The sequence below is a fragment of the Malaclemys terrapin genome, chromosome 7 (genome assembly GCF_027887155.1).
Source record: "Malaclemys terrapin pileata isolate rMalTer1 chromosome 7, rMalTer1.hap1, whole genome shotgun sequence".
Taxonomy (NCBI): domain Eukaryota; kingdom Metazoa; phylum Chordata; order Testudines; family Emydidae; genus Malaclemys; species Malaclemys terrapin.
Window position 1 is genome coordinate 103843750 of NC_071511.1, and position 9410 is coordinate 103853159.

Below are 9410 nucleotides of genomic sequence, written 5' to 3' on the forward strand. Positions count from 1 at the left end.
AATTCTGCCTCCTTTGTGCATACATATTATGATTCAGTCTATAATTAGGTGATCACATACTATTTTTTCCACAAAACCCTGCCCATTTAGGCTATGTCTACACTAGAGAGCTTGCAGCTATGCTGCTGCAAGCTCTCTAGTGTAGCTGCTCTAATAGAAGAGAGAAGAGAAGATAGACGAGAGCTCTCCCATCAACTTAATTAATCCACCCCCAATGAGCGGTGGTAGCTATGTTGGCAGGAGAAGCTGTCCACACCGGTGTTTATGTTGGTGTAATTTATGTCACTTGAGGCAGGGGGAGGTGGTTTATTCACACCCCTGAGCAACAAAAGTTATACCGACATAAGTGGTAGTGTGGACATAGCCTTAGTGGTATAAGTGGAAAAATGAAGAGTGCATACACATCTGTGAAAGTTTCAGAGTAACAGCCGTGTTAGTCTGTATCCGCAAAAAGAAGAACAGGAGTACTTGTGGCACCTTAGAGACTAACAAATTTATTAGAGCATAAGCTTTCGTGGACTACAGCCCACTTCTTCCGAAGAGGGCTGTAGTCCACGAAAGCTTATGCTCTAATAAATTTGTTAGTCTCTAAGGTGCCACAAGTACTCCTGTTCTTCTATCTGTGAAAGTGACATTTCTTAACTTTGGAGTGCTTGATTTTTCAACCCAAATAACTTTCCTCTAATATAGATTTTTGTATGTAAATGTATATATCCAGTGCAGTATGCTAGAAAGTACTGGGGACTCTTGCCAAGTTTGTGGGATCTTGTGTATTTCTCTCTGGCAGTGAACAGGAGACTCGTCAACCTTTCCTGTAGATTTCCAAATGAGCCTTCTATCTTGCAGCTCTGTTGTTTTTTGCACACAATAGAAATGACCAAAAAAAAAAAAAAAAAAAAAAAAACCTGGTTAAGAGAATATATTTAAATAATTACTCCTGCATATTTTATTAGTATTAAATAAATAGACCCTGGTAAATTGTTAGAGTGGATAGTAAGTTTAATGCAAAAGAAACTCAAGCTTTAATGAACATATGTTGACATGACCTTACAGTTTTTCTTCATCTCCCCCATTAACTTTCGATGCACCCAAGAACCTTTGGCTTGCTGCCTAAATAATAGAAGAATAATTAGACTAATAATTGAAGAATGCTAAGTCAAACACCTAAGGAATTTATCTTTAACAACTTATCGTTTTTTGCACTCTTCACATAGTGCCTGATACGGTTTTAAAAAAATCATTTTGCAAACATCCCATCGAAATTTTCTTGAATAATTAGTGGGTCAGGCAACCATCAAAATGAGGTCAAATATCATGGGCTTATTCAGTAAAAATAATGTCTGTCTCACACAACCTTCCAGAGAAAACCCATGTTCATGTTAGCATAGTGGCTAACTCATCCCATTGTACCTTTACATTGTAGTACATGTATGGACCCAATCCCACAGCTATTATTTACATAAAACGTACAGTGATTTCACTCTAAGTTATGCGCATGCAAGGTCAGGGCTATTATAGGTAAGGACATATACTATTCAGAAATCTTTGAAATAACTGAGCCCAGTAGAATTATAAGGCTGGAGTAATAGCTTTAACTTGGAACTTCTTTCTTTTGTCAGTTCAATTGCAACCTTTTAAAGTACTGTAACATACTTTAAAATTTATTCTAATGTGTGTGAATTTAAGGTTGGTGAAAGATGCTGGATTGACAGTTTTGAGATTGAAATAATCTATTCAAACATAGAACAGATATAGTAATTGGGCCAACATTGCCCTACTAAAGTGCTTCATGCTTTAGAATACCATGACTCTGGGTACTGTCCTTGTATGAGTTTCACTATGAGTTTCACTATGATTTAGCAGTCAGCATTTCATGAACTCCTAGAAAAAAAGAGATTTATACTTTGCCCATTAGTTCCCAAACTTGAGTCCTTCCAGCGGTCCTTAGGGGGCTGGGCTGGTGGATTCATCTCTTGATTTAGCTCCAACCAGAACATCTATTGGAGAAAGGAGGAGCTGCCATCCTACAGCCTGAGGTTTTATATAAGAAGTTGCCTTCTTCTTGCTCACTTCCCCCAGACCTGAGACTAGCTATCTCCGGGACTAGACCCACAAGCTATGGCCAAAGAGAACGGTAGGCTCCCTCACTTCCCACCCCAACAAGAAGGAAAAGAAGCCAATAACCAGGCCCTGTCTGCACTTCAGGAAGGCACCCTTGGGATTGGGTTATGGAATCTGGCCAAGAAGGTGACCAGGAGCTGGTGAGGTTGGGAATATCTTGGGAGTTCCACTGTCATGATCTTGTACCATGCAATATGGGGAGGGATAGCTCAGTGGTTTGCACATTGGTCTGCTAAACCTGCGGTTGTGAGTTCAATCCTTGAGGGGGCCACTTAGGGATCTGGGACAAAATCAGTATTTGGTCCTGCTAGTGAAGGCAGGGGGCTGGACTCAATGACTTTTCAAGATGCCTTCCAGTTCTAGGAGATAGGATATCTTTATTTATTTATTGTGAAGCAGGGACAGGAGAGCAATCTGACCTAGCAGGCATTCCTGAAGGGAGAATTTAATGGAATATGAGTTGCAATCAAAGTACCAGATTGTAAACTCTTTGGGGCAGGCATTTTTTGTTTACCATATGTTTATGCAGTATCTAGCTTAATGCGGCCTCAATCTGGTTTAGGGCACTGCAATATAAATGTTAAAAAGTAAGCAGGAGAATAGTTCAAAGTCTATCTGCTGTGTGGGTTAGCTGCAAGAGCTGGTAAACTGCTGCTTTGAGTGGTATCAGTATTTTATTTAACTCAGTTTTTTTGTTTGGACTATTTGTTTTGTAACTACCTGATGTTACTTACATTTCTACGGTAAACTAGCTATGACATAATAAATTGCTATTCTCTGACTTATTCAGTATTGGAACTTGCCAGGTAGTGATTATTTTTATTATTAAAAATGTTTGCCTGCAAACTACAGAAGTTCCTGCAACTTTTAAATTTAATATATAACTATATCTGGCTAACTAACTCAAGGGATTGCAACTGACATGCAGGCAATTAGATTATTAATTGCTGACAGTGAAAGGTGAATGATTATTTTGAGGTTAATAGTGTAGCTGGTCCTACATATATTTTGAAAAGGATCTTCATATATTTTGAAAATTAAGCCAAGCTGTGAATTCTTCTATCTAAGGAGATATAGCTGTCATACAATGATCTTCGGATGAAGGGGAGTTTAGGCATTTGTTCATAATGTCACTCCTCCTTTAAATGATATTAATACTTGCAACCTTATTCCAAATGTTCAGTGTCCTGGTAGGGGAACACAATATATTTTGATAGGAACTTCTCAGGCAGCTGGGTAAATAGGGGGATGCAATCCCAGCCAATTGCTAGTTTCAAGTATTTCTTCTAAATTAAAACATTTCCCGGTTACCCCAGTTATTAATGAACGAATTAATGATACTGCTTCATATTTCAAAGGCCCTGTTATTAATGACTGAACGATACTGCTTCATATTTCCAAGGAAATCCAGGAAGCTGTGCCACATATCACTCCTTTCTTTAATACACTGTAAAAGTTCCTCCTTCATACTACCTACATCTGATGCATGCATCTGATGAAGTGGGCTTTAGCCCACGAAAGCTTATCATAGAATCATAGAATCATAGAATATCAGGGTTGGAAGGGACCTCAAGAGGTCATCTAGTCCAAACCCCTGCTCAAAGCAGGACCAATTCCCAACTAAATCATCCCAGCCATGGCTTTGTCAAGCTGGGCCTTAAAAGCCTCCAAGGAAGGAGACTCCACCACGTCCCTAGGGAACGCATTCCAGTGCTTCACCACCCTCCTAGTGAAATAGTGTTTCCTAATATCCAACCTGGACCTCCCCCACTGCAACTTGAGACCATTGCTCCTTGTTCTGTCATCTGCCACCACAGAGAACAGTCGAGCTCCATCCTCTTTGGAACCCCCCTTCAGGTAGTTGAAGGCTGCTATCAAATCCCCCCTCATTCTTCTCTTCTGGAGACTAAACAATCCCAGTTCCCTCAGCCTCTCCTCAGAAGTCATGTGCTCCAGACCCCTAATCATTTTTGTTGCCCTCCGCTGGACTCTTTCCAATTTTTCCACATCCTTCTTGTAGTGTGGGGCCCAAAACTGGACACAGTATTCTAGATGAGGCCTCACCAATGTCGAATAAAGGCGAATGATCACGTTCCTCGATCTGCTGGCAATGCCCCTACTTATACAGCCCAAAATGCCGTTAGCCTTCTTGGCAACAAGAGCACACTGTTGACTCATATCCAGCTTCTCGTCTACTGTGACCCCTAGGTCCTTTTCTGCAGAACTGCTACCTAGCCATTCGGTCCCTAGTCTGTAGCAGTGCATGGGATTCTTCCGTCCTAAGTGCAGGACTCTGCACTTGTCCTTGTTGAACCTCATCAGGTTTTTTTTTGGCCCAATCCTCTAATTTGTCTAGGTCCGTCTGTACCCGATCCCTACCCTCTAGTGTATCTATCACGCCTCCTAGTTTAGTGTCATCTGCAAACTTGCTGAGAGTGCAGTCTACACCATCCTCCAGATCATTAATAAAGATATTAAACAAAACCGGCCCCAGGACCAACCCTTTGGGCACTCCGCTTGAAACCGGCTGCCAACTAGACATGGAGCCATTGATCACTACCCGTTGAGCCCGACGATCCAGCCAGCTTTCTATCCACCTTACAGTCCATTCATCCAGCCCATACGTCTTTAACTTGGCGGCAAGAATACTGTGGGAGACCATATCAAAAGCTTTGCTAAAGTCAAGGAATAACATCCACTGCTTTCCCCTCATCCACAGAGCCAGTTATCTCATCATAGAAGGCAATTAGGTTAGTCAGGCACGACTTCCCCTTGGTGAATCCATGCTGACTGTTCCTGATCACTTTCCTCTCCTCTAAGTGTTTCATAGTTGATTCCTTGAGGACCTGCTCCATGATTTTTCCAGGGACTGAGGTGAGGCTGACTGGCCTGTAGTTCCCCGGATCCTCCTTCTTCCCTTTTTTAAAGATGGGCACTACATTAGCCTTTTTCCAGTCATCCAGGACCTCCCCCGATCGCCATGAGTTTTCAAAAATAATGGCTAATGGCTCTGCAATCTCATCCGCCAACTCCTTTAGCACCCTCGGATGCAGCGCATCCGGCCCCATGGACTTGTGCATGTCCAGTTTTTCTAAATAGTCCCGAACCACTTCTTTCTCCACAGAGGGCTGGTCACCTTCTCCCCATGTTGTGCTGCCCAGTGCAGCAGTCTGGGAGCTGACCTTGTTTGTGAAGACAGAGGCAAAAAAAGCATTGAGTACATTAGGTTTTTCCACATCCTCGGTCACTAGGTTGCCTCCCTCATTCAGTAAGGGGCCCACACTTTCTTTGACTTTCTTCTTGTTGCTAACATACCTGAAGAAACCCTTCTTGTTACTCTTAACATCTCTTGCTAGCTGCAACTCCAAGTGTGATTTGGCCTTCCTGATTTCACTCCTGCATGCCTGAACAATATTTTTATACTCCTCCCTGGTCATTTGTCCAATCTTCCACTTCTTGTAAGCTTCTTTTTTGCATTTAAGATCAGCAAGGATTTCACCGTTTAGCCAAGCTGGTCGCCTGCCATATTTACTATTCTTTCTACACATCGGGATGGTTTGTTCCTGCAACCGCAATAAGGATTCTTTAAAATACAGCCAGCTCTCCTGGACCCCTTTGCCCTTCATGTTATTCTCCCAGGAGATCCTGCCCATCTGTTCCCTGAGGGAGTCAAAGTCTGCTTTTCTGAAGTCCAGGGTCCGTATTCTGCTGCTCTCCTTTCTTCCTTGTGTTAGGATCCTGAACTCGACCATCTCATGGTCACTGCCTCCCAGGTTCCCATCCACTTTTGCTTCCCCTACTAATTCTTCCCTGTTTGTGAGCAGCAGGTCAAGAAAAGCTCTGCTCCTAGTTGGTTCCTCCAGCACTTGCACCAGGAAATTGTCCCGTACACTTTCCAAAAACTTCCTGGATTGTCTGTGAACCCCTGTATTGCTCTCCCAGCAGATATCAGGGTGATTAAAGTCTCCCATGAGAACCAGGGCCTGCGATCTAGCAACTTCTGCTAGTTGCCAGAAGAAAGCCTCGTCCACCTCATCCCCCTGGTCTGGTGGTCTATAGCAGACTCCAACCACGACATCACCCTTGTTGCTCACACTTCTCAACTTTATCCAGAGACTCTCAGGTTTTTTTGCAGTTTCATACCGGAGCTCTGAGCAGTCATACTCCTCTCTTACATACAATGCAACTCCCCCACCTTTTCTGCCCTGCCTGTCCTTCCTGAACAGTTTATATCCATCCATGACAGTACTCCAGTCATGTGAGTTATCCCACCAAGTCTCTGTTATTCCAATCACATCATAGTTCCCTGACTGTGCTTGGACTTCCAGTTCTCCCTGCTTGTTTCCCAGCCTTCTTGCATTTGTGTACAGGCACTTAAGATAACTCATCGATCGTCCCTCTTTCTCAGTATGAGACAGGAGTCCTCCCCTCTTGTGCTCTCCTGCTTGTGCTTCCTCCCAGGATCCCATTTCCCCACTTACCTCAGGGCTTTGGTCTCCTTCCCCCAGTGAACCTAGTTTAAAGCCCTCCTCACTAGGTTAGCCAGCCTGCTGGCGAAGATGTTCTTCCCTCTCTTCGTTAGGTGGAGCCCGTCTCTGCCTAGCACTCCTCCTTCTTGGAACACCACCCCATGGTCGAAGAATCCAAAGCCTTCTCTCCGACACCACCTGCGTAGCCATTCGTTGACTTCCACGATTCGACGGTCTCTACCCACGCCTTTTCCTTGCACAGGGAGGATGGACGAGAACACCACTTGCGCCTCAAACTCCTTTATCCTTCTTCCCCGAGCCACGTAGTCTGCAGTGATCTGCTCAAGGTCATTCTTGGCAGTATCATTGGTGCCCACATGGAGAAGCAGGAAGGGGTAGCGATCCGAGGGCTTGATGAGTCTCGGCAGTCTCTCCGTCACATCGTGTATCCTAGCTCCTGGCAAGCAGCAGACCTCTTGGTTTTCCCGGTCGGGGCGGCAGATAGATGACTCAGTCCCCCTGAGGAGGGAGTCCCCGACCACCACCACCCTCCTCCTCCTCTTTGGAGTGGTGGTCGTGGAACCCCCATCCCTAGGACAGTGCATCTTTTGCCTTCCAATCGGTGGAGTCTCCTTCTGCTCCCTTCCCTCAGATGGGTCATCTAGTCCACTCTCCACATTAGTACCTGTAGAGAGAACATGGAAACGATTGCTCACCTGTATCTCCATTGCTGGTGCATGGACGCTCCTCTTTCTCCTTCTGGAGGTCGCATGCTGCCAAACCTCTTCACAATCCTTCTGTCCCTGCTGCGCCTGCTCTGAATCTTCAGAACATTGTGGCCGTAGAAGCATCTCCTGACGTCTGTCCAGGAAATCTTCATTTTCCCTTATGCAACGCAGAGTAGATACTCGTTTCTCCAGCCCTCGAACCTTCTCTTCCAATATGGAGACCAGCTTGCACTTTGTACAGACAAAGTCGCTTCTGTCCTGTGGAAGAAAGACAAACATGGCACATCCTGTGCAGGTTACAACAGCTGATCGCTCACCTTCCATATCACTGTCCTCTTAAGAGCTTCCTCAACTGTTGCAGGAACTACTCAGAGAAACCTGCAGATGAAAGCCTCAGTGAGCTCTCCCCAAGCGAACTCCCAGGCAAACTCCCTCTGTTAGCCTCTGCTGTTCGCCGCTCAGCTGGTTCGCTGCTGACTCCCCTTATATACCAGTCAAATAAATGCTCAAATAAATTTGTTAGTCTCTAAGGTGCCACAAGTACTCCTCGTTCTTTTTGCTGATACAGACTAACACGTCTACCACTCTGAAACCTGACTACCTACTCTGTTGTTGTAATTAAGAATCTATATCAGTAAATGCCAAGCTTCAAACCTGAGGGCTGATCTACACTGGGGGGGGGAGGGGGAGATTGATCTAGGATATGCAACTTCAGCTACGAGAATAGCGTAGCTGAAGTCGATGTATCTTAGATCGACTTACCTCGCGTCCTCACAGCGCGGGATTGATGGCTGCAGCTCCCCCGTCAACTCCGCTTCCGCCTCTCGCCCTGGTGGAGTTCCGGAGTCAACGGGGAGTGCGTTCGGGGATCGATTTATTGCGTCTAGACGAGACGCGATAAATCGATCCCAGATACATTTGATTACTACTCGGCAATCTGGCAGGTAGTGAAGATGTACCCTAAGTTTACTGTATGCTTGACAGATTCCAACCACTTCCTGCTTTGGAGCTCGTTTCCACTGAAAACCCATCATGAACTCAACAGCTTTTTCTCATGAAAACTATCTTCATAGGCAATGGGGATACTGATTTTAAATACAGTCTTGGATTGCAGCATGCAGTTTCTTCAGTCATATGTTGATGGAGCACCTCACCATCTTAGAAACCCTCTATATGATCCCAAAAGATAACTACTTGATCAGCAGCATTCCTATTGATTTCCATAATTGATTAATAAAATGATAAGAGTAGGCCATGATAACCTGACTTCAGTTGAACCTCTGAAAATCAGGCCTCAAATGTCTGTGTTGGACATTATCAAGAACACTGTTTTACTTTTCAAATATTTAGGCATACAAAAACATGTATTTGCACACCTAACTTGTGTGTCACTGAGCATACTTGTATGGGCAATTGTGGTAATTGTGCATGCAAATAACCACATAGACACATTCCTGCTGCATTCTTTATAGGAAGTTTTCTACCACTTGTGCAACGGAAATGGGCAGATGACTCAGCGATTTTGAGTTCTTACAGAACTATTTATTAATAGCAACTGAATTACTGCATTATTTCCATCCATTATTTCCAGTTTCACATAATTACAGCTTTTAAGCTTTCCCTGTCTACATCTTCTAAAACTATTTCAGGTGTGTATTGAAAAATATTTCCTGAAAGCAAGCATATTGTTTATATGGCATGACAGATGTGTCTATGAATTTTTGCCTGCTGTATAAATTTGAATAGCTGATGTTTATGTTGTATGCAGGTATAATGTCCCAGAAAAGATCATGGCTGAGAAGAACAAGGGTTCTTGTTAATGCTTGAGGAGCACACGATATCGCTCAGGAGGGGTAGGGTGCCAAAGTGCTCCCTTGATCCTGGGCTGCTAGGTGCTGGACTGGTCCCCTTGTGTAACTTAGAGCAGCCTCTGCCTGTGCAAACTGCAAACAGTCTCCAGGCTATGATGCAGCAGTTGGAGATCAGTGAGGGGACAAGGGTTGTCCCTTTCCACCAGCCCTGCACACTGGGTGATCCTCTGGAGTTCTCTTTTTTGGCTCCATGCCCAGATTTTGTTGGAGTTGTGGTGCAA